The sequence below is a fragment of the Pongo abelii genome, chromosome 4 (assembly GCF_028885655.2).
Source record: "Pongo abelii isolate AG06213 chromosome 4, NHGRI_mPonAbe1-v2.0_pri, whole genome shotgun sequence".
NCBI classification, from domain to species: domain Eukaryota; kingdom Metazoa; phylum Chordata; class Mammalia; order Primates; family Hominidae; genus Pongo; species Pongo abelii.
This window is the reverse complement of record NC_071989.2, coordinates 94,712,419-94,722,861: the sequence shown is the minus strand read 5'-3', so window position 1 is coordinate 94,722,861 and position 10,443 is coordinate 94,712,419. Positions and strand designations below refer to the sequence as shown.

Genomic DNA, 10,443 nt, shown 5'->3' with positions numbered 1-10,443 from the left:
TCAAAGGCAGAACCTAACTTGAACTTCCTTTTGACCACCTGTACAGTATATTCTCATCACTGGGGCCATTGGTTTTGTGGCTTTGTTTCCTGCTCACTGGACTGCCTGGAGGATGGGCTTAGGGTGTGACTTTGCTCATTTCCTTTTTGTCATCTCACAAAGCCCTGCTTTGTTTGCTTTATCTAAGACCTCTGTGCTACCTAGCTAAGCTTGGCTTCCTGTCCAATGCTGTTCACTCTGTCTCCATGGACCCAGCTCAATTGGAAGAAAAAGCAGATGAAGGCCTGAATGTCTTATGAGTTTTCAGTGACTTCCTCAAACTTCTCACTTAGCCTTCAGTGCCGGCATTGTCCAGGTCATAGGAGAAGGTAGTAGGGGTGACTCAAATATTTAGTATTTGCACAGTAAAAATGTCCAGCTATGCCAGGTGGAGTGGCTCACACCTATAATCCCAGTGCTTTGGGAGGCTGAGCAGGAGGATTGCACGAGGCCAAGAGTATGAGACCAGCCTGGGCAACATAGTGAGACTCTGTCTCTACAAAAAGTATTTTTTTAAAAAAATTAGCTGGGCATGGTGGCATGTGTCTGTAGTTCTAGCTACTTGGGAGGCTGAGGTGGGAGTATCATTTGAGCCCAGGAGTTTGTGGCTGCAGTGAACTATGGTTGCACCATTGCACTCCAGCCTGGGCGATAGAGGGAGACCCTGCTTGTAAAAAGCAAGCCAAGCTCTTTACTGGCTGAAATTGCATGGAGTAAGGGAAGGAGTAGAAATTCTGGGGCAGAGAACTACCTTTTGTTGTTCATACGTGTTTGTCTTTAATAATGTTCCCCAGTATCTTATGTTAATGAGGAACATTAATGCTTTGACATCTTTTCATGGTGCCACTTCAGGGAATCACTCTTGCTTATTCTAAGGCGGATTTGAAGCTGTACCGAGCTGAAAGTCTGAATTAGGAGATGATAGTGGTGACCTTATAGGCAATATCAGGTACAGATGGAGCTTTAATAGTGAAAAAGTAGACTCCTCAGAGTAAGTATGGAGGATCATACTTCTGCATACACTGAATGTAGTTGTTTCTTTCCCACACAAGGACTCTCTACAAGAGAGGTTTCTTTAGAAAGAATTGGACCTGATGGAGGGTCATTCGATCAGAATGAATTTTTTAGGTTTCTTCCTTACAGTTAACATCTCCGAAAAGTACGGATACAAGTTATCTACAGGGTAACACCTGTAGATATGATGCAACAGGCTTATGCCATTGGAGAGTGAACAGTCAACCTTCTGAAAACAGTGTACACCACGGAAGGGCAAGAAAAAAAAATGTGAGTAACCAGTGAGTCTGGGTGCTTTGATTGGGGTCACTTTCAAATAGTGATGCTTTTTAATTTTTGCTTTGTCACCACATGGTTTGCATGTGTTGAAGGACAGTGTTATCCAGTAGGATTTGTCTTAGTTTTTTTTTTTTTGAGACAGAGTCTCGTGCTGTCACCCAGGCTGGAGTGCAGTGGCACGACCTCGGCTCACTGCAACCTCCACCTCCCAGGTTCAAGCAATTCTCCTGCCTCAGCCTTCTGAGTAGCTGGGACTACAGGCGCCCGCCACCACACCTGGCTAATTTTTTGTATTTTGAGTAGAGACAGGGTTTCACCATGTTAGCCAGGATGGTCTCGATCTCTTGACCTCGTGATCCGCCCGCCTCGGCCTCCCAAAGTGCTGGGATTACAGGCGTGAGCCACTGCGCCTGACCTTGTCTTAGGTTTTCTAGTGGAGGCTTGAGCCAAAGAAATTTTCATGCTGTACAGAAAGTCAACCTATTTCTTAACCATTTTAAAAAATGACACAAGGGTTAGATTTTTGAGGGGAGGGATCAGTTATGCACATTGCGTTTGCCTTTTCATCAGTTTTAATGTTTTTCACTAGCGTAAAATACACAACTGCAGTTGCTCATATTCATCCTGGAACTGCAGAGGACACAGAGATTTTGTGACCAAGGCAGTCATGGACAGGTTCTATCTTACACTATGCAAATGCTGTCTTACTTCCATTGCCAGTTATGAACTGCATATAAAGTTTGCACATAATTACTAAGGCTGAATAAAGGATCACTACTATTATGACTGTTGCAGATGTTGGTGGCACCTTCTAGAATACCGGAAGTTTTATGTGAAGTTAGGTTTAATCTTTTGGTAGAGTACTGCTTTCATATCATTATTGGACTGAAAATGACTATCCTCTAGATTCATTAATGTGCTTAGTCTAATTTCCTAATTTGCCACCATCAGAAATGTAAATCAAAGCTCCAGAAGTATGGCTTTTCAAAATATGAATTTATTTTGTAGAGGAAAACTTATATTGTATGTTTGTTGGCAAAGTAGAGAGCATGTTCTTGTCTTCCATGAAGGCTAATGGCATTTTTAACTGTTAGATCAAGCTTTTCTGGTAAGAAATTTTACTGCTGCTAGTGTAATAATTCACCTATTTTATACAGTTTTAAAATATTTTAAGGTTATTATAGATGTTTATCCTTCCAAAGCATAACCAAATTGCAACATGGATATTGTATTTTAGTTTTTGGTTGTTTTAAAGCATCCGGGCGAGAAAGCAAAAGATGGGAAAAATGTTCACTATAAACTTACTTTGAAAAATATACCAATATAACATGTGGACATTTTTGTATGATGTGTGTGTGTGTGTGTGTGTGTGTGTGTATAGAAAGAGACAGAGAGAGAATATTAAATATGTTACATATATTGCATTACCTCACACAAATGCACACAATTAAATTCCTACTGTAAAATGTAGAGACTAGGCCAGGTGCCCTGGCTCACGACTGTAATCTCAACACCTTGGGAGGCAGAGGAGGGTGGATAACTAGGTCAGGAGTTCAAGACCAGCCTGGCCAAGATGGTGAAACCCTGTCTCTACTAAAAATACAAAAATTAGCTGGGCATGGTCATTGTTGCCTGTAATCCCAGCTACTCTGGAGGCTGAGGCACAGAATTGCTTGAACCCGCGAGGCGGAGGTTGCAGTGAGCCGAGATCACACCACTGCACTCCAGTCTGGGTGACAGAGCGAGAAATATGTCTCGAAAAAATAATAAAAATAAAAAATTGTAGAGACTAGCCTGGCTTGTATAGTATTAAGAAAAGATCAACAGAATTTACTCAGAGCCCTCTATCAGAATGATGATCATTTTCATTATATGAGCCATTGTCACTATATACTAAAAGTAATATACTCAATATACGCAAATGTTTTAGTCCCCAATTAAATATGTCTCTGAGGCAACACACTATTATTATACAGTATTTCATATTATCTGAACTTCATGATAAACATGTTTGAGATAATGATCTTGATCTCTGTTTTAACAATTTAGGAATGGAAGGAAAATGCCCAGAAATGGTGACGTTAGTAGTTATTCTTAGAATTGTTGACGTCTGACTTGATGACTTTGAGTGCCACGTTGAATGCAGGTTTTGAGACAACTACATTATGCTCTCCTCAAAGGATGATGTGGTAATTCCATTTCTCAAAGTAGCTACTAAACTTCCCAGGTGAAACAAATAAATTGAAAGGACTTCCACACATAGTGAGGTGCTAGTAGATCCACATGGTGCATACCAGAAAGTTCCACATTTTTCACCCAAGGAGTAAGAAGTCTCTAGCCCCTTTGTTTTTCATATTTAAATCGACTAATTTTAAATTGATTAGAATACAAAATTAGATAATAAAGTGCAAAATTTTGAAGAGTTAAAGTGTAATATAAGATGAGCTCCTAGTTTTTGAAAAAGGTATTTATGGTCCAGGTGTGATGGCTCACATTTGTAATCCCAGCACTTTGGGAGGCTGAGGTTGGTAGATAACTTGAGCCCAGAAGTTCGACCAGCCTGGGCAACATGGAGAAACCCTGTCTCTACAAAAAAAAACACAAAAATTAGCTGGATGGTTGTGCATGCCTGTAGTACCAGCTACTCAGGAGGCTGAGGCAGGAGGACCATCTGACCCTGGGAGGCAGAGGCTACAGTGAGCCGTGATGTGCCACTGCACCCCAGCCTGGGCGTTGGAGTGAGAGACCCTGTCTCAAAAAAAAAAAAAAAAAAAAAAAAGAAAAAAAAATGTTTAAACAGTGTGAATTCAATCTTCAAATAAAACTTAGAAGTCATTATTTCAGTTGGCTTCTGGCTTCAGTTCAGTATTTTCAATAAGAAAGTTATTCAAAAGCAAAATGAGACATGGTAGCTAAAACATAAAAATATATATTTTTTCAAAATGATGTTTTACAGCTAGAAAATAATACCTAGTAAGCTTGAGTTTTTCAAAATAACTTCTCTTTCAAATTGGGCCCTTCAGAAACACTGATGGCTCATTAATTTCTCAAAAATTTAAAAAATAATTTCAGAAAAATATTTACCTGAAATATATCAGTAGGCATAGGGCCAGGGTTAGCTGATTTAGTTCCATAATTAATCAAATATTTATAACTAGCTCTTTGAAAGGGAAATTTTCTTATAGAAACATCTTTGTGTTTTAGAGTATGAATTCTGGAGCGGACTCTGTAGGTTCAAATCCTACCTCTGCCATTTGCCAGCTGTGCCACCTGGGGCAAGCTATAGACTTGTTTGTGCCTCAGTTTACTCATCTTAAATATGGGGATAAAAAGGTCTTACCTCAAGTGGTTATTAGGAGTTTGAAATGAGGTTATATATATAAAATACTTAGAACAACCCCCGGTGCATAGGGAGTTTTGCATAAGGGTTACCTGTTACTACTATTAAAGCACACAGGTTGCAAACGAGCTACCCTCAGGCTGTGAACAACTTCTGAAAAACATTTAAATATCAAGAATATATGAGATATAGATTTTTAACTTCTCTTCATGAATAAAAGATATCTGACCATATGGTAGCAGGGTTAGTGGTCATAACCCTTTCCCATTCCTTGGCCTGTTTCTCTTGTTCTGCCCAAAGTTGACATCCATCTTTGCAGCCCTGGGTGGAGCCACAGACCTTTCAAGGCCAAAAACCTTTATGGAGCAGGCCCTGTGCTAAGGGAGACACCAGGAGTTTGGCATTCCTGCTCTTCCCTCACCTGCTGAAATTAAATAGATAAAAAAAAAGTGTAAAAATGCCAAAGTTTAAGGAAAAGTCAATAAAGACTAAATGGCATTACCTCCACAGGATCTGTAGTAAAATGTCTTGAGAATGTCCCTTTCCTTTTTTCCCTTTATAGTAAGTTTTTCAGCTCATTGAGTTTCAACTGTCTTCGCCTTTGGCCCCATCCTGTGGTCATTCCTTCTTGTACACCAAGTATGTGCTTCTATGAGAACAATATTTAGTTCTTTAAGAGTTAGTTTCAGGTGAACTAACGAACACAAGAATGTTCCCGAGTGACATCCCTCCCCACCCCTCTATCCATTTTGAATGCTCCCTTTGTTTCTCTACCTTTGCTGTGCTTAATTACAGTGACAGTTATTTTTTTCAGGTTCTTTTTCCACAGACAAGAATCATAAACCAGCTAGTCCAACAGAAAAAGAATAACTGTAAAAATAAATCCTTTCTGGGAAATGAATCTTTTTGATGTTGAAGCATTTCATTTTCACACCATTACAAATGTTGTTTTAGCCCATGATACACTGAACATCTAGATTCTATAATGATAAGCACATCATTCATTGATCTGACATCATTTAATTTACCTGAACAAATAAGACAATTTTCAGGCATCTTTCTTGTCATCTGATATAATGGAAGAAATAGTTCTAATATTTGTGGTTACATATGCATTAACACCCTGATGTTAAGGTGATAACAAAATTCTCAAATTTGTCTAACCTTATTCTGTGCATTTCTTTATTATATATATATTATAAGATCTTAACAGAGACAGGATTTTCCTTTAAATCTGTGACAAAATGTCACTCAGCCTTATAAGGCTGACTCATTTTAAAACTTACTTTAAAAATGTGTTACAGTGTTATGCATTAAATTACAGATTTGGAAGATATCCTTCATGGTTTTTCTGAATTGCAAGAAATAGATGTGATAATAAAATGTTATGCATTTCACTATATTCTGCTTCATGTTGTCAGTTGTCAGTTGATCATTTAGTGGTAAAGTTGTTTTCTTCCCTTTATATGTGATCTTCAGGTTAATTTGAAGTTGACATTTTTGTATTGCATGGAATATCTTCACTGCTTCAGCTTACCATAAATTGTTTCATCCCATTATAGTATCCTTCAGAAAAAACATTTTGAATTTATAATTCCGGTCCTGAAACATCATAGGAAACTTAATTTGTTTTGACACATAAAAATAGCATCATACTAGAACTTTAATCAGAAGACCACCTCTCCACTGAATCTCTACAATTTTTTTTTTTTTTTGGTCTTTAAAATATTCTTTATTGTATCCTAGAAAGTTACAGCAGCATCTCAACACAGCCCAGCTCACTCGTCAGTTTCAGTATGTCCCCATGCCTAAGATTTAATCCATCATTAGATCTTACTCATTTCACCTATTGATATTGATATCTCCCAAATCTGTCTCTTTTTTCCATTTTCTTTTTTTATTTTTATTTTTTAATTTTATTATTATTATACTTTAAGTTTTAGGGTACATGTGCACAACGTGCAGGTTAGTTACATATGTATACATGTGCCATGTTGGTGTGCTGCACCCATTAACTCATCGTTTAGCATTAGGTGTATCTCCTAATGCTATCCCTCCCCCCTCCCCCCACCCCACAACAGTCCCTGGTGTGTGATGTTCCCCTTCCTGTGTCCATGTGTTCTCATTGTTCAATTCCCACCTATGAGTGAGAACATGCAGTGTTTGGTTTTTTGTCCTTGTGATAGTTTGCTGAGAATGATGGTTTCCAGTTTCATCCATGTCCCTACAAAGGACATGAACTCATCATTTTTTATGGCTGCATAGTATTCCATGGTGTATATGTGCCACATTTTCAGGGATCTAGAACTAGAAATACCATTTGACCCAGCCACCCCATTACTGGGTATATACCCAAAGGATTATAAATCATGCTGCTATAAAGACACATGCACATGTATGTTTATAGCGGCACTATTCACAATAGCAAAGACTTGGAACCAACCTAAATGTCCAACAACGATAGACTGGATTAAGAATCTCTACAATTTTTCAAACTCTGAGACAGGGAGAAAGATAGCCAAAGGTATCACCTTTATTGTTTGGCTTCTATTTTTTGAACTAAATTAATATTATTGAGTTTAGTTGTTTGAAAATAAATTAATTTTTAAATTAAATCAATTGAATAGGCAATACAATGTTTCAGATTTTTTTTTTTTTTGAGACAGAGTCTCGCTGTGTTGCCCAGGTTGGAGTGCAGTGGCATGATCTCAGCTCACTGCAAGCTCTGCCTCCCGGGTTCAGGCCATTCTCCTGCCTTAGTCTCTCGAGTAGCTGGGACTACAGGCGCCCACCACCACGCCTGGCTAATGTTTTGTATTTTTAGTAGAGATGGAGTTTCACCATGTTAGCCAGGATGGTCTTGATCTTGTGAGCTCATGATCTGCCCACCTTGGCCTCCCAAAGTGCTGCGATTACAGGTGTGAGCCACCACGCCCAGCCTAAAAAATTTTTAAACATGTAAATATGTGTAGTCTGCAAAGCCTCCCTTTCCTTGTTCTCTTTTTCCTCATTTACCTCCTGTCCCTTTTTCACACATTGGTAACCACTGTAATTAGCTCATTTTGAATTCTCCAAGAGTTTCTTCAGGCAAATAGAAACCAATAAATGATATATTCTTTCCCTGCCTAGCACAAAACTCTGTCTCCTACCCATTTCTTCCACAAGTTGCTTTGTTAAATTAACAATACAGGTCCCATATACAATACTATTATTAACTAGAGTCATCATGCTGTATAGCAGGCCTTCAGAATTCAGCCTATACAACTGAAACTTTGTGCCCCTTGACCAGGGCCTCCCCATTTCCCCCACTTCTGCATCCCTGGTAACCACCATTCAACTCTCTGTTTCTATAAATTCAACTTTTTACGATTCCACCTATAAGTGAGATCATGCAGCATGTTTTTGTGTGGGCTTATTTCACTTAGCGTAATATTCCACAGGTTCATCCATGTTGTTGCAAATGGCAGACTATCTTTCTTTTTTAAGGCTGAATAATATTCCACGTGTGTGTGTGTGTGTGTGTGTGTGTGTGTGTGTGTATAATAATTTATTCACATCTTGGTAATCGTGAATAATGCTGCAGTGTGCAGCATAATAGTTAATACTGTATTGTACACCTGAAATTTGCTAACAGAGTAAATCTTAAGTGTTCTTACCACTCTCCCACACACACAGAAAAGACAACTATACTAAAAGATGGATATATTAATTAGCTTGACTGTAGTAATCAGCTCACTATATATATCAAAACACCACATTGTACATCTTGAATATATACAATTTTCATTAAAAAAACCCCAAACAAAAAACATACAATGCATTTCACAGATCTTTAGGTATCAGTATATGGAAAGTTTCCTCATTCTTTTTTTTACAGCAGCATAGGATGCTGTTGTACAGATGTAATTTTTCTAATAGGATCCCTGTTGATAATTTAAAATAGTCCAATTTTTTGCTCTCACAGTGATGCAATGTGTATTGTTTATTTTCATATATGTAAGTTTAATATACATTGTCAGAAATAGAACTGCTGAGTAAACAGTTGTATATATTTGTAATTTAGAAAAAGTTTTCAAATTGCCTTCCATAGGCCAATTTATATTCTCACCAGCAATAATTGAAAGTATCTGTTTTTCCATTGCCTTGTCAATGGGCTGTTGTCAAAATTTAAGGGTTTTTGTTAATCTATCAGGTGAAACATAGACTTATGGCTTATTCTAAATTAGTATTTTTTCTATTGTCCAATTAAAGTTTTTTGTATTTCATTTTCTATCAACAGTTCTATCATTATCAACTGATAATGTATTTTGACAATTATCTTTTGTGTTGCTATATATTCTTGTGGCTTTCCAGTATTGTTTTTATATTATAAAGATTGGGGCTGGGAAAGGTGGCTCACGCCTGTAATCCCAGCCCTTTGGGAGACTGAGGCAGGTGGATCACCTAAGGTCAGGAGTTCGAGATCAGCCTGGTCAACATGGTGAAACCCTGTCTCTACTAAAAATACAGAAATCAGCCAGGTGTGGTAGCACCTGTAATCCCAGCTACTCAGGAGGTTGAGGTAGGAGAATGGCTTGAATGGCTACAGTGAGCCAACATCGCACCAGCCTGGGCAATAAGAGGGAAACTCTGTCTCAAAAAAAAAAAAAAAAAAAAAAAAAAAAAAAAAAAAAAGATTGGCCTGTGATATACATTACAGATATTATCCTTAGTTTGTCATTTGCCTCTAATTTTTCTTATATGCTTTGCTGTACTATAGGAATCAAATATATACTATAAAAATTAAATATTTTCTTTTCCTTTCTCTTTCTCCTCTCTGTTTTCTTCTCCTTCTTTGTAGATAATATAGAACATCTTTCTGACCTTGAGGTCAGGAAGTCCTCTTCGACAAGACACAAAAAAGAAAAATCACAAAGGAAAAGAATGACAACTTGACTCCATCAAAATTAAAAACAGGTGCACATCAGAATATACCATATATACAATTAAAAGATAAGCAATGATATAGAAGAAACTAATTGCCTCACACAAAGCAAACTTGGACTGCTTTCTAGAAAGTAAAAAAGAATCCTAAAATAATCAATATGAAAAAGACAAACAACCAAATAAAACCAAATGAAAAAGCAGACAAAGATTCAAACAGGAAAATTCACAAAAGAGGGAATTCAAATGGTCAATAAACACATTAAAATATATTTAAACTGCAGTAACCAGAGAAATGCAAATGTAAAACAAGGTGTCATATTTCTACTCATTTGATTTGCAATTATTAAAAGTGTTGAAAATATCAATTGCTGGGGCATCAAATATCCTCACAGATGGCCAATGATGGAAGTATGTACACATTATAAAGTTTTGTTTCTAGCAGTGTTTGGTAAGATTGAAACTTTTGCTCTATTTGAAATTTATCTTGGTATATGGTGTGAAGTATGGATTTGATGTAAACATTTTTTGGATGTTTTCCTAGCTGCTTTAACACCATTTATTAAACAGCACCTCTTTTTCATGCTGACTTGAGATGACATCTTTGCCATACACTAAATTCACATATGTCTTTGGGTCAGCTTCTGAATTTACTAATCTCTTCATCTATCTGTCTACTCGTGTCACTACCTCCTGTTTTAATTATTACAGCTTCACAATATGATATAATGAATATATTATTGTTTGATTTTTTTTCTCCCTAGTCATGTTTTTCTGCTGTGTTCTTTTTGTTTTTGATATTTTTTCTTTATATTGCCTTGTATTGATTTTCTACAGGCATGCCTTAT

At 37.2% G+C, this 10,443-nt stretch overlaps 1 long non-coding RNA gene across 1 annotated transcript in view; it reads left to right on the top strand.

Moving 5' to 3' along the window:
• The first annotated feature begins 212 nt into the window (after positions 1-212).
• LOC129059456 (uncharacterized) overlaps positions 213-10,443 on the top strand; it is a 70,469-nt gene continuing 60,238 nt past the window's right edge. The window contains exons 1-3 of the long non-coding RNA XR_008525360.2: positions 213-368; positions 1,183-1,323; positions 9,513-9,628. This is a non-coding gene — a long non-coding RNA (uncharacterized LOC129059456). The remainder of the gene's footprint in view (positions 369-1,182; positions 1,324-9,512; positions 9,629-10,443) is intronic.